The sequence below is a fragment of the Ictidomys tridecemlineatus genome, chromosome 3 (genome assembly GCF_052094955.1).
Source record: "Ictidomys tridecemlineatus isolate mIctTri1 chromosome 3, mIctTri1.hap1, whole genome shotgun sequence".
Classification (NCBI taxonomy): domain Eukaryota; kingdom Metazoa; phylum Chordata; class Mammalia; order Rodentia; family Sciuridae; genus Ictidomys; species Ictidomys tridecemlineatus.
In genome coordinates, this window is record NC_135479.1 from 11,225,170 (window position 1) to 11,249,601 (window position 24,432).

Here is a 24,432-nt window from a genome sequence, read left to right on the forward strand (position 1 = left end):
TCAGTTCCTCCGAAGGCCTTTAGTTTTCAAATTCCTTTTAGCCTCAGAGGCACAAACTGGGGACTGATTGCTTCAAACCACAGTAACGTGTTTTCCTGGGGCAATCCAGTCACATGACACCACGCTTTCTTCTGCTTCTTCCACCAGCAGAGGCAGATTAAAACACGCCAGCCAACCCCTTCCCACATTTGAAACTGGCTCTGTCGTCTGTTCCACCCACATGATTTATCTAGAAAACAAGCAAAAAGACAAACACATGGATTCTGTGTCTAACCAATGCAAGACACCCCCCTGAGGGATTGCGTGCTGTAGTAACCATGGGTAACACGCCAGAATTAGGAATGAGACAGCCTGACTGGAGCAGAGGAAAATAATTTGCTGGACTCGTAAGAAGTACTTTAAACTAAAACGCACTCTCTGAGCCCATAGTAGACTATTAATTAATAATAAATGAATAAATAACTGACAAATTAATAAATGGATGGCTGGGAGTTTTACACTCCATGAAAATCAGCAAATCAACAGGATGACCTTTATATATATATGCAATTGAGTGTCTTGGTCATGATAGCAGCATGATTTTTTTTAACACAATGAGTACTTTGGCCATCTACGCTTTGTTTGTCTCTCACCATGATCCTGTGTAGGAAAAGAGAAGGTGGTTTGTTATTTTATTAATGAAACAGCTGCAGCCTGCCGGGAACTCGTCAGGGCTCCAGGGAGTCCATAGTGAACGGAGCTGCCCCTGACCTCATGGAGACTAATGGGCAAGGCAGATGTCCAAGAGTGACTGCAAGTCTTGGCAGGTGACCACAGAGACAACGAGGCCTGCACATAAGGACATAGAATCCCAAAGAGGGTCAGTGACCTGCAGGGGGTCATATGACTGCTGGTGGAGAGCCGTGTCTTTCCGGGGCAGTTAGAAAACTGGGTCAGTTTAGGCTAATTAAAAAAAAAAAAATGGAAATCGGGTCAGGACATGATGATATTTGAAGGGATGTTGGGTGGGAGAAAAAATAGAGCTCAGACTGTGGAGGTGATGAGCACAGAGAGAACCCAGTGCCCCAGATGGCAGATGCATCTGGCCAGGTTCAGATGGCAACCGTCAGGCCACCCACACACACTTCAGGAGATGTCATAGCGCAGCTCAAGGTGTGAGCTCTGGGTTGGAGGCATGATCCACGGAAGTCCCTGCCACCACCCCTTCCTACCACCAGGGTTCCCTAAGACAAGTCACTTGGTCTTTCTGAGCCCTGACTTCCTCATCTGCCCATCTGTGCAAGGTCAGGTCGGCTGGGGGTAGAACTCAGTAAGGTGAGGCGTGTTATCTGTTGGGGTCATTGCCCAGCGCTTGAAGTACAGACCTATGAAGTGAAATAACAAGTGCTCAGGACGCAGCATGAGGGGAAGCCGACGTGGCAGCAGAACAACTAAGACAGCAGCCTCACCTGTGCGCCTGAGGCTACCAGGAAAGACTCAGGAAGGCCTGTCACCAGGCCCAGGTTTGCAGGCCGATGGGTTTCTACTGTGGTCAGGGAGATCATGAGACCTGCTCTTCTGCTGGGTGAAAGTTGGAACCCAATGTTCTCGAAAGTCCTTTCCAGTTCTTAAATTCCATGGGAAGAAACGGGGTCCAATGGTCCAATTGTGAAGTCAGGAAGTTTCTGTTCCTTCGGGGGCAGCCGGAAAGGTCAGGAACTGTGATCACAGAGCTGGCCCTCCTACAACGAGAACGAGGGGTCCTTCCCCCATCACCACCCCATTTTGTTATTTACAACCACATTAAAGTGCCTTGTGTTTGTACCTTTCTCTAAAAGAACATGAGAAATTGTCCCGGAAATTCCCAGAATGCACACTGGAGGTTTCTTTGGGCCATTTCCTTTTTTTCCCCCAAGTCCTCCCCACAGAAATAACATGCCAAAGAACTGCAGGAATCTTCAGGACGTGAATCGTGGTCTTTTACAATATCTGGTCTTTTTCCAGTTCTGCTTTTGATCTTTGACCTCCATGTGAAAAACAGAAATCCCTTGTTTCTTTGGAGATGCACAAATGTTTTCAGACTGCGCCATCTTGTGGCCACATGGGGCACCTCCATGACACATCCCTTGGTTTTGCTTTTTCTTGTGCCTGGAGTCAGACCAGTCAGGAAAGCAGGGCAGGAAATGTCTATCTCCCCAGATCTTCATCCAGGCCCCTGGGCGGGTAACTGCTTGAACTGCATTCAAATCAAACCACAGGACGGTGTCGAAAGCTTCGTGCTTATTGATTTAGAAGCTCATGTTCCTGCTAAAGAGCAATGACTGGGATATAGGTTCAACCTTTGGAAAGAGGAATCAATTTAGGACCGTTCTAATGTGCTCTCAGCTACCAAGGACATCAGACATATAATTCATTTATATTCTAGTTACCTAACACAATCAAAAGTACTTTTGTAACAAAGGTAAAGGGAGATTGGGAAAGAAAAAGAAAGACCAAGATCCAAGATCTGAAATCCCCAATACACTTCTTACAAAGGAAGGGGGACCAAGAACAAATGCCAAGGAGCCCTTCTAAGAATACCTTTCACTGATTGCCACAAGTTTTAGATCCAAGTCCCTGTGCAGAAACTTCTTGTCTTTTGTTTTCTGTTACTATTACAAAATAGCCGAGGCTGGGTCATTTATAAAAAATAGGGTTTTATCTAATCTGGGGTTCTGGAGACTGAGGAGTCCAAGAGCATGGCTCTGGCATTTGCTCAGCATCTGATGAGGGCCTTTGTGCTGTGTCACAACATGGCGGATTGTTTCATATGGCAGCACAGAGCAAGAGTGTTAGAGAGAGCTTAATTTTATTAAAAAAAAAAAAAAAAAGCCACTCCTGCAAAACCCTTTAACCTGTAAATGGATTGTGTATTCACTAGGACAGGGCTCTCATGGCCAGTCACCTTCAGAGGTCCCACCTCACAACACTGCAACATTGGGGACCTAGTTTCTGACCCGTAAACTTTGAGGACCACGTTAGAAGCATAGTGCTATCTTACAAATGGCCACCTCCAGGTTTTCTTTTGTGCCTCTATTTTAACCAAGACACGGAAGACTGAAGGGCATCCTTGATCTGTCTCCCCTAGACCCACATCCTAATCTAAGCAGATAGGGAGGGGGGGAGCAGACACAAGGAAAGATTGAACCCAGGTGAAAGAGTCCCCTGAATGGCCAAGTTTCTTCCTCAACTCAAAACACTCTGGGTTGAAGCATCCGTTCCACAACCTCCCGAGCGAAACAGGAGAGAAGGCGTTCCACAACCTCCCGAGCGAAACAGGAGAGAAGGCGGATGCACTCAGGAGGGAGCCGGCCCCAGGCCCTCCGTGGTTAAGCTCCGTGGAAGACCAAAACGGTAAGGAGGCAGCCCGACATTCTGAGTCCTGCAATGCCAGCCGGAGGGTTCCAGCTCTGGGCATGTCTCATTATCAGCTCAGTCCGGCTCTGGAGCCCCAGGGTGCTCGGAAACCACCGTCTGCAAAATGCCCCCTTAGGAGTAAAGGAGAGAAGGATGTTGAACGTGCTTCATATTTTTTTTTCCTGGGACCAGCAGTTTTCTCCAGAACAGAATTCACCAGCATTTTTAGAATCTGAAACAGTGTGGGTCTGTGGTGCACACTGACAGCTGACACTAAAATGTGGTGACTTTCAGAAAACAGGGACACTAGGACTCTGGTGGTTTATTCTGGGCACCAAGAGCTGACCCAGGCTTCCAAATACAACTTCAATTTTCTTTTAGGAAAAGAGTCTCAAAAAAATATTATTTTTAAAAAAAAAAAAAGATAGTATTATATTATGAATTAGTCATTCCCTACAAAACACATCAATAAACACATCAAAAAGCCTACTTTTGAAAGGACGTGGGCTGAATTCATATCCCCACACTGGCTTACATGTGCCCCTGATGTGTTGTAAGATGGGTCCTTCCACTGTGCCTATTGGCTCCCTAACACATTGAGACCTTAAGTTGCAGATTTTTTTCAGGAATGGAGAGCTTCTAGGGCACAGGTGGAAGTAACACAGCATTTCCCAAAGTGGGCCAGCCTCTCCAGATGCTAGGTAAGAAGAGAGTCAGCAATCAAAAGCATCATCAGAGAGGGCTGGGGTGTAACTCAGAGCTAGTACACTTGCCTAGGAGGCAGGAGGCCCTGGGTTCCATCCCTAGCACCACAAAAAAAAAAAAAAAATGGATCTGTACTCTGCATTGTGTCTATCCACTAGGAGATGCACAGTGCACATGAACTCATGCAGAATCTGAGACATTTAGAAGTAAAGGAAAGTTTTTAACAGATCCAGTTTACTCTAGATCAAAATTTCAGGCTTCATTGGCCGAGGAATACCTAAGTTGAGAAACATCTCACAAGATCTCAGGGAGTCGGTGCCCTAGGGAACTCATTACAGAAAAGCTTGCTCCAAAAACAAGCAGGTCTGTGAGGTTTTGTTGTTGATTATGGTGGTCTCCCAAAGCCAGGGGAGGGGACTCTCAGCCCAGGACCCAGGCACAGCTGCCGTGGAACGCTGGAAACAGGCTTAGGGCCAGGGGCAGAGAGGAGACAGAACCCAGGGGTCCTAGAGCTGCCGACACCCACATCTGTCCTCTCACTCAGACGTTGCCCCTAACAACTGCCTGAGTTCCAGGAAGTGACTGGTTGCCTTGTAGTTACGGCAACAGCAACAAGATCAGCTTCTCCGCCAATCACTGAGGAAGCGGATCAACTGTTACTTATGGGGCAGGCTGAGCAAACCTTAGCTGCAGGCGGCCTGGACTCTCACCCTCACCCGCCTGGTTCCTTATCGCTGGTTTGCCTCAAGTCTGAACGCTCAGCCCACTCAAGGCCGAACACTGACCCCCACCCGGCTGCCTGAAGGCAGGAAATGTCACCTTAGCAACCACTGGATGACCCAGTCATTGCACGCCAACACGGCAGCTTGCAGGCCCAGAGAGCCATTAGATTATGGCTATAAAACCTCCCTCCTGCCGCCACCCCCTCTCTCACTCACTCTCTTCTCTCTCTCTCTCACTCTCTTCTCTCTCTCTCTCACTCTCTTCTCTCTCTCTCTCTCTCTCTCTCTCTCTCTCTCTCTCTCTCTCTCTCTCTCTCTCTCTCTCCATCCCCTGTTAATCAGACACTGTCACAATAAAGATCTCTTGGTGGCTCCGAGTGTCGAGTGTTGTGGTCACTTTCCTGTCACCAACCACGTCGTGTTTAAAGAGCTGGTGCCAGGGTGAGTACTGTCTCACCAACCCTCCTGGGACTCCTGCTCTACAGATCACTCTTCCTAAAAGACTGGATTCCTGGTTTGGGTTCTGGTTTTGGTTTTTTCTGGAACTTGAGCATCATGGCCTGGGTCTCTTGCCAAGGTCCCTCAGCCTCCAGAATCTCTTACACTCTCCACAGTCGGGGGTGGGGAAGCCGTCACAGTCTCCTTTTTGCTGTCCTCCCTAGAATTTTAGACATGGAAGGACACTTTTTGTATGTTTTCCTTACCGGACAGAACCATGTTTTATTTGTGGGTTTCTGTCCTGGGACATTCTGTTTCCTGGTTTGGGGAGGAGAGAAGCCCGTACTGTGATAATCCCCGGATTCTCAAATGGGTTTCTCTGATTGGAACCTGTTAAGGGCTAAGCAAGTCTCCCTGGAGAGGCCCCATTTGCTTTGCCTCTTAAGAGTAGTTAATCATCAACTGGCCCCGTTCCCCTTCCACTTGACCTTCATCTCCCACAGACAATTCCTCTGCAGGATTTGGTTCCCCTTTATTTTTCCTCTTGAAACTAGAAAATAAGGGAGGGGCAGGGCAGGGGCAGATTAAGCACCATGTCCTAAAAACCTGCTTTCATTGACCTGGGTTCCTTAACACTTATAATCGCACTCCAAGACACCATTAACCTCTGAGAAGCCCAGCCTAAAGTGCCTTCCGTGAGGGGCTGTTCTGACCAGCAAATGCTCATTTCAATAGAGGTCACTTGGGGTTTCATGAACAGACTCTATTTCCACGTAAGCACATCGGAACTGGTTTTTCCAGTGCTATTCCACTGTGTTATAGAAAAATACTCCTGTGACCCAAGAGGTGTCCAGGGTCACTTCCGCCCACACAGATCAAAGGATCAGATGATTCCGGATCACAAATGGCTATTAACATGGACCATGAAAAAGTAATAAATCTGAGAAGGAGAAATTCAAGGGGCAAGATGAAGAATCCAATCACCCTGTCTCGGATTCCCCATGAAGAAGCAAGTTCCCATCTGTGACTCAGTGATCTTGTTCTGTGGCTCACTTGCAAAAGAATCTGAGATTTTCTCAAGAAAGGTTGCTACCAGTCTCACTCCCCACCTATCTCTAGCAACCTATGTGATTATTAATATTCTCAAAGTAAATATGCTCATTTAATTGGTGACAATAACATTCTTGCTCTCAGTTTCCTGCTAGTTTTGATTGAAGAGAGAGAAGTCCCGGAGGTGGTCAACCTGTGCCAGTTTTCATTTGGAGGCATTGTTTGCTCCCCAGTGTGGGATGCTAAAAATAACCCCCAAGGATCAGAGAGTCCAGGGCATGGCCCAGCCCAGGATCTCCCCAGGTAAATTTCCACCTGTTCACCAAGAAGCTCCACCCTGCAGAAGTTCCCAGAGGCTGAGCTTCCTGGTTCCTGGGGTCCAAGCACTGTTAGCACCAGCATCCCCCCAACAAGCCTCAGACTAGCCCCTTGTCAGCTCTTAAGGGTCTGTAAACAAGTCAGGATGGCGCCTGGCATTTTGCCAGGGGGAGTGGTTTTTGAAGTAACGCCAGCGAGCCATTCAGTGTGGAGATTCCTTATTGGTTGGCTGCTGTACGAGTTTATGTTAATTAAGATAAGCTGTGTGGAATGTATATATACCCCTCCTGTCCTACATAAAAGGCTCCCACTCCTGCTGTATCAATGTACACAAGTTGTTCGTCACCCCCTGGTTATTTTGCTGCAGCCGGACTGCGGTAGATGGTGGCCCGTACAAGGAGCCCCGGGACACTCAGGGGTAAGTTGATAAGAAAAAGCTGCCCGTCCATAGTCCATAGATAGGACAGGAGCAAATCTGCTCATCCCTAGGCAGATAGGGCGAGAGGAAAAATGGCCATTTCGAGAAAATGGAGAGGATTGATACAGTATGTTTGTGTCTTGTTTTGTCTCAGTGTATTGTATTGTCTTTGTGATGAAAATATGGAAGGGGTGCGAAGTAAATTACTAAGGGAAGCAGGCACCCCAGTGGAACCAAGAATAGTTAGGGCATGTGTTGATGGAAGCCCAGGAACTCTAGTCAGAAAGAAGAAAGTTCAGAGGAGGAAGGATTATCAGGAAAAAAGTTGCAGCAAAAGGCTATTATTACTGAATACTTTTCGGTACCGGAGGGTGCATGAATCGGCGTGGCGGCTGTGTGTGAGCTGCTCATGGAGCAGCAAGGACTTTCCAAGCGGTGGCAGCCAGCTCTTCCCCGCCCCCCCCACCAGGGAGCAGGATGCCACTGCAAGACCCCAAATCCAAACCTGACCCGGAAGCCTCCGGGCTCTTGCTCCCTGTGCAAGGAAGCAGTTTGAGTCGGGACACTCCCCAGGGCCATCTGGGGCTGCCCGGGATGCTATAGCCGGCAGAAGATACTACTGGCATCCCTGATGTTTGGTCATTTTCAATGTCAATAACTAAGCTACAATGGTTCTCCCACACCTAGAGGCTGATGAATAATGAGCACCATTAAGGCCTGTTTAAAATGTAAAAAACCTTGAGATAATGTACTAAATTGTTCAGAAGGTTTTTTTCTTAGTGGAATGCTACAGGATTTTCTTTAGCATCATTGCTGGAGTTCCTGCCTTCATCCCAGTGCCAGTGAGGACAAGGGTGGAAGAATTTCCAGTGTTGCCGAGAACCGGACGAGACTTCAGATCAAGCTAGCTGCCTGCAGAGCTTACCTGGACTGTGATTTACCTGGACTGTGAGTTTATCTATTGAGACACTGCTTTACCTGGACTGAGACAACAAACTGTAATCTATAACAAATTGTAACTCAGTATCTTTGCTAACTGTGTCATTGCTGGTATAATTTTTCCAAGGGATTCTTGCATGGAGCCATCAATTGCCTTGGTATTGTGGCATTTTGTATCCTCCCCTTCTGCTGGTAGCAGGTTATTGATGGTGTTTGTGTAAAAACCACTATGGTAGTTATTTAAATTAAACAAAAGGGAAAATGTTAGGGTCTGTAAACAAGTCAAGATGGCGCTTGGCATTTTGCCAGAGGGAGTGGTTTGTGAAGTAACGCCAGCGAGCCATTAAGTGTGGAGATTCCTTATTGGTTGGCTGCTGTATCTAGTTTATGTTAATTAAGATAAGCTGTGTGGAATGTATATATACCCCTCCGGTCCTACAATAAATGGCTCCCACTCCTGCTGTATCAATGTACACAAGGTCCTCGACACCCCCCGGTTATTTTGCTGCAGCCAGACTGTAGCAAGCTCTGAGAGGGAACAGGATTCCAGAGGGCAGAACTCTCAGCTGAAATAGAGACTGAGAAACTTGCTTGGCCTTGGGAGAATTTAAACTCCCACTTTGTTCAAATCCTCATCCCTCTTCTTCCTACAGGTTTCTGTCTATTTTCACCTTTCTGTGCTTTTATTCTGTCTCCATCTTTCAATCCTCAGCTCAGACAGGCCCCAGGAGGCTAAAGTAACAAAGTCCAGCATCACTGGAGGGCATCAGCAAGGATGCCTGCTTTCCAGAGGACATTTGCCCTCAGCACTGAACCCAGAAGTTCTTAAATTCTGCCCTCCGTGGATACAGCTGCTCTGCCTTACACAGGAGTTTGGAAGATGGAAGACATTTTAGGCAAGGGGAAATACTGCCCTCTACAGGGCATGCGAATCTTAGCATTTCATAGACCAATACCCACAGCACCCCACCCCACCCTACCCCCCCCCAAACGTGAAATTTTCATTCCTCTCCTCTTTTAAAGTTAATACAGCAAGTGACAATCTTGTTGGCCAGAATGATTTCTGAACATTTGTTGCTCAAGTAAAAAAGAGAGACAATACTTAGAAAAGCTTTTAAAGTTCCTTTCTTTAAAAGCTGATTCAACACTGTTGCCCAAGTCAGATGAGCACGTGATGTTTTGGACCTGAAGTTCATGAGGGCCCTGAGGGCTTACTGCAGAGGCTGGGTCCTATCAGCCCACCCCCTAATACTACCTAACTGATAGGAAGAGGGGTAACGTGACTCCCGTGTCCTTGATGTGCAGCCCCACACGTCAGCTGCAGCCCAGCTGCTGCACAAGTACCAGGTTAAACTAACGTGTGTCGTGACTTTGGTCTCTGACAGCCTTCAGCGAAGCAGAATCAGTTCCCTCCGTGCTCATGGGGTCAGAACAACAGAAGCTTCAGAGAAAATAGGAGAAATGCTACTTATTTTTTTTTTCAGATGTAAGTTAAAGGAACAGTCAGAAGCTAAACATAGTCGGAAAAATAGTGGATTGACTGGAAATCAATCTATTGGAAATATATATGTTGGAAATCAATATATTGGAAATAGGAGGAAAATAAATTAGTCCTTAAAGGTGTCGATTGTGTAGACTCTCGTACTAGCAGGGGAACTTGGGCTGAAAGCAAAGTTTTTACAAGGTAAAAACTTCAGAAGTTCTTGAGACAGTTATCAAATACACTGAGAATAATGCTGGTCCCTTAGTTATAAATTTCATGGTGTGTTATGGTTTAGATGTCAGGTGTCCCCCAGAGGCTCACGGGTCAGAGAATGTAAGAAGGTTTAGAGGTAAAACGATTGACTGGGTTAGGAGAGTCTTAACCTGACCGGTGCATTCATCCCCTGAGAGGGGTTAACTGCAGTATCTGCAGGCAGGCAGGGCGGGGCTGGAGGGGGTGCTTTGGGGTCTAGATTTTTATATCTTGTCCTTCTGGAGCACAGCTCTCCTTCTGCTTCCTGGTGCCACGTCCCGGGCTGCTTACCTCAGCCACTCCTTCTGCCATGACCTCCTGCCTCACCTCACGCCCCCAGGAATGGAGTTGGCCACCTTTGGCCGAGACCTCTGAAACCGTGAGCCCCCCAGATAAACTTTCCCTCCTGTAATTGTTCTTGTCGAGTCTTTTTGTCACAGCAGTGAAAAGCTGACTTCAGCATAATGGAAATCTAAGCCCCCGCCTAGGTCAGGGCTTCCGAGGAAGGGTTGGTCATGCGTGTTCGGTCAAACACAAGAGTTTTTCCAGAATGGTCCTAATTATGTTTCATCTGGGGTCTTTAGAAAAGTTGGCCTTGGAGGGTCAGCTCCTGCTCCCATTTTATTTTCGGGGTCTCTGTACCATGGTTCCCAAGACTCAGTGTGGTTACCCACCCCCAGGGACTCACCAGACCCTGTGGAGTGTCCTGGATGTCGTGTCTGTCTCTCGATCTGTCCCTTCCTTTGTATCGCCAACTCCCCTGGAGTGTGGAGCAGAGAAAGGGCAGGAGGAGGGAATGAGTATTAGTGACCATCAAATTAATCTGCCACAAGGTCAATTCACCCCCACACAGTCCTGGGGGGAACTGAGACTTGGAAAGTTTGAGGAAGTTGCCCAGCACCTCCCCAGCCCATTTGTGGTGGAGGGACAGTACTCCAGCCCAGGTCTGTCTCCTGTTCCTGGAAAGTCAAGACCAACACACACAGAGCACTTGTTCCGTCAACCTCGTGCATGGAAATTTGCATTTCTTGGCACATTACCAGCTAAAAGCATAGCCTGGTTGTTAAAAGCGTGAATGTGACATTTAACAGGGATGATAAATGGGGCTGGCTGGACAAGATCCAGGGTCCCCCATGAAAAACTATGAGAAGTCCACCTGAGTGAACAGTGAGGCGGGGCTTGGAGGGTCTCAAAGGAGTTGACATTGCATCATTACAAAAACTCTCCACAGGCATGTGGCCGTGGCATGTGCCTGTAACCCAGCTAGTCAGGAGGCCGAGGCAGGAGGATCACAAGTTCAAGGCCAGCCTGGGCAATATGGTGAGACTTATCTTGGGAATAAATAAATACTTGAAATAATGAGCCATGAGGAATTCTGCAAGCCTGATTCCGTGAGGATTTTCCTGTTGCTTGAAACAGAAAATCCAATTCAAGCCAATAAGACATACATCTTTTTTTGGTGGTGCTGGGATTGAACCCAGGGCCCTGTGCACGGGAGGCAAGCGCTCTACCAACTAAACCATGTCCCCAGGCTTCAATGGTTCCTTTGATTTGAGGTCTGAAATGCTTCAGGTGCAGTCAGGGCAGGGCTCAGCTCCCGTTTCTCCATAACTATAACGTCTCTGCCCTCCTCAAGGTACCAGCCTCATGCTCCAGGTAGCAACCGCTTTTCAAGACGGTTAACGCCTGCAGCAGCCCTAACCCTCTCTCTCCCGCTATTCAATATACAGGGGGACGTAAGCACATGTGTAAGATTTAATTTTCTAGTTAGCTCATTTAAAAAAATAAAAGAAACTTGTGAAGTTGACTTCAAGAATATTTTATTTAACCCATTATGTCCAAACTTTTATATTTCCATAGAAAATCAATGTAAAAATTATTGAGCACGTATTTGAAATTCTGGGGCTTTTGTGATAAATCCTAGACAACAAGGAGGAGCTTCCCCAAACTGACAGTGTCTGTCTTCTATTCTTGCAGCTTCAGCCCTAAATCATCTAGCAGCTTGATTGTTGACTTAGTCTTTACTTATGTTATTGCAGTTTACTCAATGAAATTGTCTCTGTAATGTTTCAGTCTTTTCTTCTAACAAAGAATCTCTTTTTTATTCAGCTGTATTATCCCTCTCTGTCTTTTTTTTTTTTTTTTTTTTTTGGTACTGGGGATTGAACCCAGGGGCACTTAACCACTGAGCCACATCCTCAGCCTTTTTTTTTTTTTTTTTTTTTAATTTAGAAACAGGGTATCTCTGAGTTGCTTAGGGCCTCGCTAAGTTGCTGAGGCTGGCTTTGAACTTGAGATCCCCCTGCCTCAGCCTCCTGAGCCACTGATATTACAAGCATGCACCACCACACTTTGCTCTTTATTTTTTAAAAAACAGGCAAACACGAGTTTTTAGTTCTCTTAATAGAAAAGTCAATGAACCATCTGTCATGTAGCCACACCCAGATTCGCCCAGTGGTTAATAATCAACGCACTTGTCCTTCACCTGCTGGGTTTCTCCTTTAGCTGTGGGTCTTTGGCGTCTGGGGGCTCTGTCCACACCTGTGTCCTGCTGGCTGAGTGGCACTCCTTCTCCGCCCCCGCCCCTTACCAGGTATCAGCGGCCCTCTCATCTCCTCTTCCCGTCAGGTGGGAGCCTCTCCATCGGGTCTTGCTCTTCCTTTCCTCCTCCTCTTTACTAGAAGCAAGTAACTGTGCAAGGCCCCACAGAAGGAAAACCAACTGGTGATAAAAAGAAGCCCCTCTGGAGGGATTTCAGAAGTGACCTCCTGGCTCCAGATGCTTCCCCAGCAGGACACTGTGGCCTGGATACTCTGAGTTGGAGGAGGAGGGAAGCAGAAGGACAGGGAGGGACATTCACACACAGCCCACACGAGCAGGAAAGAAACCGCTCAGGGACAGATGCACTGTCTGGCTCCAAAAGACAGCTGAGGTCAGGAAGCCCCATGGATGGTTCCAGAACACTGTCCTGGAGAGCAAGCGGCTCAGTCTTTTTTGTTTGTTTGTTTGTTTGTTTGTTTTCTGGATATACAGGACAGTAGAGTGTGTTTTGACATGTACATACAGGGAGTATAAATTATTCTAATTAGGATCCCATTCCTGTGATGAACATGTCGTGGAGTTGCCCTGGTCGTGCGTTCATCTATGAACATGGGAAAGTTATGTCTGATAATTCCACGGTCTCTCCTGTTCCTATTCCTCCTCCCTGCCCTTCATTCCCCTTTGTCTAATCTGATGAACTCCTATTCTTCCCTCTTCCTTCTTTTGTGTGTTAGCATCCACATATCAGAGAGAACATTCAGCCTTTGGTTTTTTGGAACCAGCTATGTCATAACTTAGCACCATAGTCTCCAATTCCATCCACTGACCTGAAAATGCCATAATTTCATTCATCTTTATGGCCGAGTAATATTCCATTGTGTATATGTACCATGTTTTCTCTACCCACTCATCTGTTGAAGGGCACCTGGGTTGGTTCCATAGCTTAGCTATTGTGAATGGAGCTGCTATAAACATTGATGTGGTGGCATCCCTGTAGTATGCTGATTTTCAGACCTTTGGGTGTAAACCAAGGAGTGGGATAGCTGGGTCAAATGGTGGGTCCATTCCAAGTTTTCTGAGGAATCTCCATACTGCTTTCCAGAGTGGTAGCACCAGTTGGCCATCTCACCAGCAATGTATGAGTGTGCTCTTTCCCCCGACATCCTCGCCAGTGGCTCAGTCTTTCCTTTTCTAACCCAGGGGTGTTTCCATGGTGAAAGCAGAGAGCAGAAGAGGAGACAGCTGGGTGAGCCGTGGGGTGAGGACAGTTCTCTGCCTAAAGGAAAAGCAAGGGTGCTACACGGAACAGAGAGAGGAAGGGCAAAGCCATGGAGAAAGGCTCAGAATAGAGCTCGTAAAGGGATTTGAAGGCAATATCAGCACAGAATCCCCCACCTCAGAACAAGAGGAGGAGGATGCATGGTATTTCATGGGGCTGAGGCTGAGTTCTCCAACTCAGACCTGGTGGAGTTAAGCAAATCATTCAGCAACAAAATACACACTGCTTTGTAAGTTTCATTCTTTCTTTTTGGGGGGCAGTGGGCAATACCACGGATTGAACTCAGGGACACGCAACCACTGAGCCACGTCCCCAGCCCTATTTTGTATCTTATTTAGAGACAGAGTCTCACTGAGCTGCTTAGTGCCTCACTCTTGCTGAGGCTGGCTTTGAACTCGCGATCCTCCTGCCTCAGCCTCCTTCAAGCACTGGGATCACAGGCGTGTGCCACCGCACCTGTTTCATTCTTTCTTTAAGATATGCCAATTACATGTTAATATTTCGGTTTTTTATTTTTTTCCTTTATGTTTTCATAAAATCAAATGGGTTTCCCCCTAGTACCTTAGTCATCGACACCAAGGGGAAGGCCGAGGACAAAAGCGGCAGCCATGGAAATGACCAGCACAGTGACTTTTCCAGATTGCCATCCTGGTTGGTCTTTAATATATATTTTAAGTGATTTTCATGGAACTTTCATCTTCATCACCTCTGGCTGCGGGTGGTATTGAGAGTACCGTGAATTGCACCAGAGACTGAGCAGTTCACAAAGCTTGAACCACTGCCTTAGTGAGAGCAGGCCCTTGCTGTACGTGCAAACTCAAGCCTACTCAATGATTAGATCTCGTAATCAGGAAAACCTAAGAGAAAAGGGAACTTTAGGAGGTCATGATGTCCCGGTTCTCATCATTACACGGCAGCTCTGCACACATCCATGTCTTTATCTGAGTTGACCATAGGCACCTGATGTGGGCTTTGCAACAGACACGTGAATAGGAACCACTGTAGTGTGTAAAGGTGTGCATGCCCAGGGTACGTAGGCGATTTCTTTCGGGTTTGTTATGCTTACATCAGGAAAATATACCCAGCATGTTCAGATGGTGACGGAAGAGGGGAATGAACAGTTGAAGTTTAGGAAATGCCAAAATACTGAGCTAGAGGAGTCAAGGAAATTGGAGTCACATGCCAGGAATTGTGTCCCCTCCGTCACAATAGAGAGGCTGTAGCTTCTCTTTCTCCCTTCATAGACTCTCTGGGACATTCCTGGCCACAGAATTCCAGAGGAATCCAATTTCCTCTTTTTTTCTTTCACACTGAGCACCCACCACAAGAGTCTTGGCTGCCTCGCATTCTGCTGCTCTGCTTTCTGCGGGTTCATGGAGAAGGTTCTCTCAGAGTTCCCCACCACAGAGGCCTCCTCCACATCCCATGAGGTTAAAAAAAATCATCAGGACGATGGAGCCCTTCCCTGTTTTATTTTTCAATAGATCCGAATGGGACAGTGACCCAGGATAACCATTTCACTCTGCCAGCCTCTGCCAGAAATTCTAGACAGAAATACACCAGCTTCAAAGGACCAAGGTGCCACTCCCCAGAGGAAGCTCTGGCCAGCCTGTCCAACCACCTTCCACCACAGGGCAAGCAGCTCCAGTTGGACAATTGTGCACATATGTGGACTCACAAATGTCCACCCTGGGAAAGTACCCTATTTCTTAGGAAACTTATTCCACATATCTTTGTGTTGCTGGCACTGGGGGAAGTCATGCTGTGCATATTCTAAGCCAGTAACAGCAACACATCCGCATCTAGCCCCGTGATATATGGAATAATTAGAATTGCAATGCACCTGATCGAACCTGAAATGTTGTCGAGTCTGTAGGATAACAAAACAAGTGAAGAATCATTCATATATCATCATGTCAAAAAATAAACTTTCTACCTGTGCCAATGGTGCTATCTGTGATGGTTAGCTTCATGTGCTGGCGGAACTAAAAATCCAGTTATTTAAACAGACACAGGTCCAGGTATTGATGGGAAATTATTTCGTAGGCACGGTTAACTTTTACAGCCAGTTGACTCTAAGCAACGGAAACGACTATGGATAATGTGAGAAGATCTCATCCAATCAGATGAAAGCCCTTCAAGCAAAAAAAAAACCTGAAGTTTCCTGGAGAAGAATTTGCCATGAGACCAACATCAATTGCTACTTGAATCCGCAGCCTTCCAGGGCCATCCTACGAAGTTCAAGCTTGCCGACACCCACCTTTGCATGAAACAATTCCTTAAACTAAATCTCTTAATGGTCTTAATGCTATACATGCATATCCTATTGGTGCTGTTTCTCTGGATATCCCTGAATGTTATGCTGCATCTTGCTAAAAATAATTCAGGATCTCACAGATGCAAGTCAGACCTGACTGACCGGCTTGTTGCTGCCAAAGAAAACCAGTTCTAATTCACCTCACTCTCAGACCTGTTCCTCCAAGTAGGGATCTGCAGCGCTCACACTCAACTCCAGGTGGCGCTCTTGTTCTACTGGAAAGAGTCAGGCTCTATGGTTGCTGGACACACCCCAGCCTCGTTCCCTGATTTCTAGGCCTTTCAATGACTCAGCAATGGGAGAGAGGAAGTACAAAAGTAAGACAGCAGAAACCCCCAGCACGCCCAATATACAGAAGCTAACCAACAGAAAAATTCAGTTTGGGATATGTATATATATATATTTCTTTTGGCAGAGTGTGTGTGGGAGGGGGGTCTCATCTCTTTGGGAGGTTGTAGCAGTGAGATGGGGCAAAGGACAGGTAGCTGATTATTGAAAAAATTAAATTAAATTAAAAAGGAAATGAGTTGCTAACAGCTAAACTCCAGATAGCACTTCCCTGCTCAATGGTTACCAATGCCTGAATCCTCCTCCCAACCCACAAGGAGTTGCTAATGAGTACCCCTTGGGTGGCTCTTTTCCTGCCTTTTGGTCACTTAAGCAGGAAAGAAAGAGGGGGGGTGGGGTCTATAAAAAAGGCAACACACCCCCAGTCCCTTGGACACCAGCTCTGAGTCCCAGCTCCTCTCTGGAGAAGTCTACTATCTCTGTTCTGTTTCTTAAAACTTGCTTTCTGTGCTTGCCTCATTTCTCCAGTGTTTAATCTTCAACGCTGGGGGAAGGAGGACCTGCCCCTGATCTCCAAGACCAGGATCAACAGGATGTAGGCAAATAATCACTTGGACAGTCCCACAGAATCCCCAATAAATAGAGACATTTGCATCCCATTTTGTATTGTCCACTATAGAAGAAAAGCCTCCTAGTAGCTGTTGTACATTTTCTTTCCTCTAGAATCTTCAAGATTTTCTTTGGGGGAATTTGAGCCACTGGAACCCAGGGGTGCCGCATGTGTGCCTGCTTGTTTATGCACACAGACCATGACTCATCCGGACCCCAGGATGTCGGCTACCCACAATCCTGGGGGACAGACTCTGTCGGAGCCTCTCTGCAACCAACCCTGCCCTCCTCCTGCCGTTAATCCTGCTAGTGGTGGGACCTGTACCCTGTCATTAGGCTGTGTACCTAACCACAGAACTCAAAACACTTTAATTGCACGGGCTTGTCTAATCCTTGTGCTATCCTGCAAGAAAAGTTCAAGGTGCCTTCACTTTGCAAATTTCTGCTTTGCATACAGGGAAACCTATGTTGGCTGAACCTTTGAAGGTCACCCAGTGAATCAGAATTAAAGACTCTCAGCCTTCGCTCAAAGGTACAGACTTTCCTAAGTTCTGCCAGGAAGGCAAACCTCCCCTCTCCCCCCTCACCACTAGCCCTTTCCTTACACGTCCACATTTGCTTGTTTACTTTTTGGAGTATCCTCATTCACATAAAGACACAGATCCACGTCTATGTTTTGGCAATATAAACCAATGTCCAAGGCCGCTGTTACCTGTCATAACCTAAATGTAAGTAGAAACATCACCTACCTGTAACATAAGAATCTTTTTAAAAATATACACAGTTTTCCTCTTAGAGGGAATCAGGAATCAGGACTGCATTTGAAAAGGCCTGAGGAATTCTGTTTAAAAAAAAAAAAATCAACTCTATTTATCAACATATTTTCCAAACTTACTAGAACAGAGATCACACACTTTTGCACATGTATCTCATTTTAACATCACTGGAATAGCCTTTTAACATGCCTGTAAGACCCTTTTGGAAATGCTGAATCAAATTATAATCCCTTCGTAGCGTAGGGTTCGGTGCACAGGCAGTGACCATCTGCACTAGTTTTTCGTTCCTATAACAAAATGTTAACTTTATCAAGAAAAGAGGTTTACGGGTCATAGTCCTGGAGGTTCAGAGCAGGGCACCTGCACCCAGCTCTGGTGAGGGCCCTTCCAGCTGCGTCACATCCTGGCGATGGCAACGGTGGGAGCGCAAGCAGGAGAAAGCGTCACAGGGCCAGGCTCAGGCCTTTAAAAGAGCCCTTGCTTGGAAACTCACCAGGGTCCCACAGGACGTAGCTTCATCTCTTCTGAGGGCACAATCCCCATTGACCTAAAGACCTCTCATTAGGCCCCACCTCTCAAAGGTTCCATCAGCCTCCTGTGGCCTTAGCCCAGAGGATAGGATGATCTGCTCCTTGGCACGAGGCCTGGGGCATATCCACCTCTAAGGCCCAAACACACGGAGGGCTGCTGGGCCAAGCAGACTGGACCTTACTGCTGAGGGTTCTGGAGGCTCCAGGATGGTTGATAATGTATGCTGCTGCAGAGCTCCGTGACACAGCCTCCACTACTCATCCTGCCTCCAAGGGATGAGGGGGCTTCATCTCCCACTCGTCCATCTGAAAAGAGCCGTCACTCTTAACTCTGAGAGATGACCAGAGGGCATGCCGGCTCTGCTTCCACCAGCCTCTCCATCCATTGGAAACATCTTTCAGTAGGTCCTATAGACACCAGTGACTCTCAATAAAAAGACAAGGACCAACTCCCTTTGTTCTCCTTGTCAGGAGGGTTCTTTTAAAATAAATGCTGTCAATGGAGCAGACATTGATTGCCACCTCTGGTGCTGGGGCTTATATGCATTTAATTGCACATAATTCTCACAACACTCTTTAAGTATGATTTTACTATCCCAATTTTACATTGGGGAAACCAAAAATTTGAAAGATTTGGTACCTTTCAATATCATACCACAGTTGGAACTAGAAATTATTGACGCCAAAACAAAACCCTGACACTGATCCTGACCTGACCCTGACCCTAACCAGGACCCCACCCTAAGCCTAACCTTGAGCCTCACCCTAACCCAACCCTAACCCTAACCTTAACCCTAACCCTAACCATCTTCTGCTACCAACCTCCACTGTTTCCGTACCCTAAAAGATTTACTCAAATGTGAAATCGAAATATAAGAGGAAGAGGAAAAGGTGGAGAAGGAGGAAGGGAAGAATTAAGTCTTTTTTATTTTTTAGTTGTAGATGGGCACAATACCTTTATTTTATTTATTTATCTATCTATTTATTTATTTTTATGTGGTGCTGTGGATCGAACCCAGTGCCTCACTCATGCCAGATGAATACGCTACCACTGAGCCACAACACTCATGAATGAATCTTTTAAAAATAAATTCCCTTGAAAAAAATTAAGAAGGATATAATTTTTAATTTGAGTAATGCTGGTAGAAGTCATTTAGGTTAAAATTTAGTATGAAAGACAAATCTTAAGAATAAGACAGTGTCTGCATTCATTATCCATTGCTATGTAGCAAGTTATCTCTACATTCAGCAGCTTGGAACAGCAAATATTTGTTATGTCACACTGTTTGAAAAGGCCAGAGATCCAGGAGCAGCTTGGCAGGGTGGTTCTGGCCCAGGGTTTTCCACGAGGCTGCAGTGAAACTGTTAGCTAAGGGTGTCATCTGGATGCTTCTCTGGGGCTGAGGATCTGGTTCCAAGCTCATTCTCATGGCTGTTGGCAGAGGTTTTTGTCCTTGCTCCACGGGCCTCTACAGAGCTGCTCATGACTTGGCAAATGGCTTTCCATAGAATGAATAACCCAAGAGAGACGGTATGACCAAGACAGAAGCCACTATGACTTTCATGATTTATTCTTGGAAGGGACATGTCCTGTCTTCTGTCATATCCAGTGTGGCTGGCAAATATGGGGGAAGACAACACAAAGAGGTAAGCAGTAGGCAGAGGTCTTCGGGCGCCATCTTGGACACTAGCTATGGCTCTGGGCAAGCTAAAGATTAACAGGATATTAGCACCACCTGTGAGTCTGGGCCTGTTGGTGAGATCTGGCTCATAAAGTTCAAATGCTCAGCAGACAAAAATTCACAAAGCGGACTGTGTCAGTGACCCTTGACACAGAAGACAGATATTTACCATTACACACACAGGAGGAGAAACTCAAACAGGCAGTCATTTGTATGCTTAGATGGTGACACAGGAATCACAGATAGATGTGGGTAGAGGGGATGCAGTGATATGGAAAGTCCATCTGAAGAGAGGTGATTGGGCACATCTCCTCTCAATTGCATCAATAGTAGAATTGCAATCAATGACCGAGGAGTATTATGCCAACCAGCCAAGGCTACAAAAGAAGACTTTCTGTTTGTTTTCAGGAGAGCTGGTTGTTAAACACTCGTCAGCACACCACTGAAAGAAGCCCACTTTCATCTTGATCAAGACTCCTCCAAGTCCACACAGTTGTAGATAAAAGTTCTGGTCTTGATGAAAGGACCATATTTAAACCACATTAAACAGATCAAGTGCCTCACACTGCATTGGTAGCCGGCAATGATGTCTCCTTGCATATTTAAGTTGAACTCTGCAAGGCGAACATTCCACTTTTAACAAATATTTTTTAAATACTTTTTTAGTTGTTGATGGATCTTTATTTTATTCATTAATTTATATGTGGTGTTGAGAATCGAACCCAGTGCCTCACACGTGCTACGCAAGCGCTCTACCCCTATTTTTAAATATGTTTATGTTATCATCAAAATGGCATTAAGTCCTGTGCCAGGTACTCTTGACCAATCAAAGGTAATAATTTATAGTAAATGTATGTAGACAACGAAAATGTTTCTGACTCTAAGACTTTACAATAGTCAATAAATAAATAAATGTTTTTTAATTGCAGTAGATTCCAATCTTGAGAGAAGTTGGTGACTTTTGTCTGCTTGCAAGAATGTAAGATGAGGGCATCTCTTTATTTCTAAGTGTGGCTTTCAGAGACTGTCACCTAGATCCCATTGATTCAGTTCCGCTGACAAACATTCATGGGTTACAAACTGTGGGCCAAACCCTAGTTTCAGAGATACTAATTGCAAATAAGACGTGGTCCCTGTCCTTTGGGAGCTCAGTCAGGGTCAAGGGTATTTACCAAAGCTGTAGGTGCAAACCCTGAAGAACCATGCTGCGTCCCATATTCCCTGAGCCAAGTTAACAGTCACTGTTTTTTAGCTTAGATATCAGAGAGCCTGTTCCTCCATGTACCAGTTGTGTTCCCACAAACGTGTTATCTAACCTCTTGAAGTTTGACTTCCTTGCCCCACCCATTACGGCCCCAAGAAAAGGAAGTATTCATAGCCTCTGAGTCTTTGTCCTGAAAATTAAGAGATAATGTATCCAAAATGCTTTAGGTAATCCCTGAGAAACAGCAAACTCTCAGCGAAAAGTAGCACTTACTATCTTTTTCCTCCTACCCCCAAATATAGTACAGCATGGCTCCTTTCTCAGCTGGCCTGAAATGTCCATGGTAATGGCAGACATCAACCAAGCAGAGAAACACCTGCAAGTGGAGCATCAAAAGGGTGAGAGTTGGGCTGTACAGGGTGAGGGGGAGAGTGCCACACTTCCACGCTGACATTCACAGGTCCTGTGTGACTGTTTACTCTCCAAGAGGTCACATGCTTGGACTTTTGCAAATCCCTGAACCCCCCTGGGAGGGGCCAACAGCTCTGTACAGCTGTGGAATCCTCTCTAACCAGTCCCCCAACAGCCAAGGACATCTCATAGCCATCCCTGGAAGCTCAAGAGCAGACCCTCAGCTCCTCCAAGGACCCAGGGAGTGGGCTTTGCTTTCACTGGCTCTTGCTCTCCAAGGGTCATGCCTGGTGTTCTTCCCACAGTTGGGGGAAAGACATCACCTCCTGGCCGCTTTCTCCTAGCCCAGAGACCCCTGCGCCTCCTGCCTTTAGCCGATGGTGCTTAGCAGATCGCCTGGAACACCACGGCTGTGTGCAGCCGCAGCAGCAAGCTGTGGAGAGCTTCAGTGCCAGCCTGCCCAGGCTCCTCGGGAGGAAGCACCCTAACTCCAGGGCTGCTTGATGCATTTACTAGAACACGGTGCTGATGCAGAAAAGACCTTGGTTTGTTTCCTAACAATGACCAATACTCAAAACACACTTAAAGAGAAAAAACAAAACAAAAAACATTAGAAATGAAATCATGGCAACAGAACATTTTTAAAGAGAGTGAATGAAGGGTACAAGACCAAAGAATCACAACTAATTGATAAATCTTTTTTCTGTAAAAGACCCACCCTAATATTTCATCTCTGAACAAATTTTTTTCTGTTCTAGGCCTTATGCTAAGTCCGTTGCATAGATTTTTCTCACCAAATCCCCTCAACAACTCTTCGAGATGTTTGTTTGTTTGTTTTGAGTGTTAATTGGGGATTTGAGATTCCCCAATTAAAACTCAAAAAGAAAAAAAAAAGGAAAGAAAGAAAGAAACAGTACTGCTCAGTGGAATTAAGTAACTTACACACAGTTTTATAGTAAGTTTTTGGTTCCTCCTTATTTCTTTAAAAGAAAAAATAGATAAAGAAACAGAAGAAAATTGGATCTGAGTAAAATCAGGTTTAGAAATTCTCTGCAGAAGAAGCAGCACGGTTCCCACATTTCTTAGGCTGTCTCAGACACAGGAGGGGCCTGGGGAGCAGCTGGCTGCGTGAGCAGGACCGTCAGCGCCCCTAGGTGTTTGCTGGTGGAGCCTCCTGCCTACGCAACCACCTATTGCCAAAGCCTGGACCAACGTCATTACCCAATTCTGAAAGTAAATAGATGGTCTCAGCGGTTTTACTGTGGTTCTTGCTCTCACCTCAGGCGGGGACAATCTTCTGCTAGGACAGAGGAGGGACAGGCGTTCTCAGAATAAACAGAAGAGAGAAACTCAGTCACCTCCTGTCCTGAAGCGGAGCCCTCGTGGTGTGTGGCCTAGTTTTCTCATTCGCGGCTGTGACACAGTTCATTTCCGGCAACTGGAGCCCTGCAAATTCTGCTGACTCCAAATGGGAGAGTCGTGTTTTTATCAAATGTCACGTTCACACAGGCCCCAGGTCAAGCTCTGTGCTCACCTCCACCTGCTGCAGATCACTCATGGGATTGAAGGGACCCTTGGTTTTATGTACATTTTAATACAAATCAAAGTGGTGATAAAGAACGTTCTCTTCCCTCAGAAAATTGAAACCCGCTGTTGAAAGAGATTTCGTAATTAAGGAACTTTGCAACTTAAAAAATACAGAAAAGTCCTGCCAAGGACAGTGGCACATGCCTGGAATCCCTACCACTGAGGAGGCAGAAGAAGGAGGATCTCAAGTTCAAGGCCAGCCTGCGCAACTTTGTGAGACTCTGTCTCAAAGTAAAAAATTAAAAAGTGCTCAGTGGTAAAACACACCTCCTGGATTTAATCCCCAGTTCGAAAGAAAGAAAGGAAGAAAGAAAGAAAGAAAGAAAGAAAGAAAAAGAAAGAAAGAAAGAAAGGAAGGAAGGAAGGAGGGAGGGAGGGAGGGAGGGAGGGAGGGAGGGAGGGAGGCCTAAACGTTACTGAGAAGTACAGCACAGTGATCCATGCATGTAATCTCACAGGTTCCAGAGACTGAGGCAGGAGGATCAAGAGTTCAAAGCCAGCCTCAGCAAAAGTGAAGTGCTAAGCAATTTAATGAGACCTGTCTCTAAATAATATACAAAATAGGGCTGGAGATGTGGCTCAGTGGTTGAGTGCCTCTAAATTCAATCCCTGGTACCACCACCACCACCACCACCACCCCCCCCAAAATAGTGCAACCTTTGAACTACATCTGTCCAGTCAGATGTAGCTTTGACTGTGACAGCAAAACCCGGGGTCTGGTTCTATCTGGGCCACTGATTAGGAGAACGTTAGAAAAGCTACTCAGCAATCCTAACCTGCTTGTGGATAAAGGATAGGTGCTTGATAAGTGTAGCAATTTGCCCTCATTATTATAATTCTTCACTGCAGTTTAAAATCTCCTGACCTTCCATGGTATCCGATGTCATCAGAGCTTTCTCCAAAATGACGGCCTCACTCAAGCTGTCTGGCCTTTCCTCCTGCCTGGTCTCCCTAACTTTACCTTGGCCACTGTTGTGCCTTTCTCTAATTCATATCTAGCAGTAGGCTTTCAAGGCCTGTTATCAGACCATGTTTTTCTCCTCCTTGAATCCACAGTGACTCACCTGCACTCTTGGTGCAAAATGCAAGTCCCTTACCGGGGCCTTCAGGGCCCACCTGATCTGGTTCCAGCTGTGACCCTGCTCTTCCTCTTTGTGTTCTCTGCCTGATGGTGATCTCCAGTCCTGCTTACTTGGGTTCCTTGGGTGCACCAGCTTGGAGGCTTTTACTATTGGTCTTTGCCCAAATCTTCATGTGGGCACCTACGTCCCCATGAGTTGTTAGCACCTACCTAAAACTTACTCATTTCTGTGTCTTACTGCCCTGACTTACTCTAAAGCTCTTGCTGCAATCTGAAAATATATTTTTTATTTGTTAACTTTTTATTGTCTCCCCACAATTATGCTATTAAAATGTTTGCCAAGTGTCTACAACAACAGCATCTTGCAGGCGTCCAATAAATACGTGTGGAAATGGATGAATAGATGGATGGGTTCCATTCCAAAGCC

General features: G+C 46.2%; 2 long non-coding RNA genes across 2 annotated transcripts in view; one reads left to right on the forward strand and one right to left on the reverse strand.

Annotated features, from left to right (window-relative positions):
- LOC144375999 (uncharacterized) lies at window positions 1-23,194 on the reverse strand. The gene is made up of 3 exons (XR_013435974.1): window positions 22,616-23,194; window positions 10,389-10,460; window positions 1-229 (listed from the first exon to the last, which is right to left on the reverse strand). It is a non-coding gene; the product is annotated as an uncharacterized LOC144375999 (long non-coding RNA).
- LOC144376000 (uncharacterized) overlaps window positions 19,343-24,432 on the forward strand; it is an 11,700-nt gene continuing 6,610 nt past the window's right edge. Inside the window, exons 1-2 of the long non-coding RNA XR_013435975.1 lie at window positions 19,343-19,687; window positions 21,229-21,324. This is a non-coding gene — a long non-coding RNA (uncharacterized LOC144376000). The remainder of the gene's footprint in view (window positions 19,688-21,228; window positions 21,325-24,432) is intronic.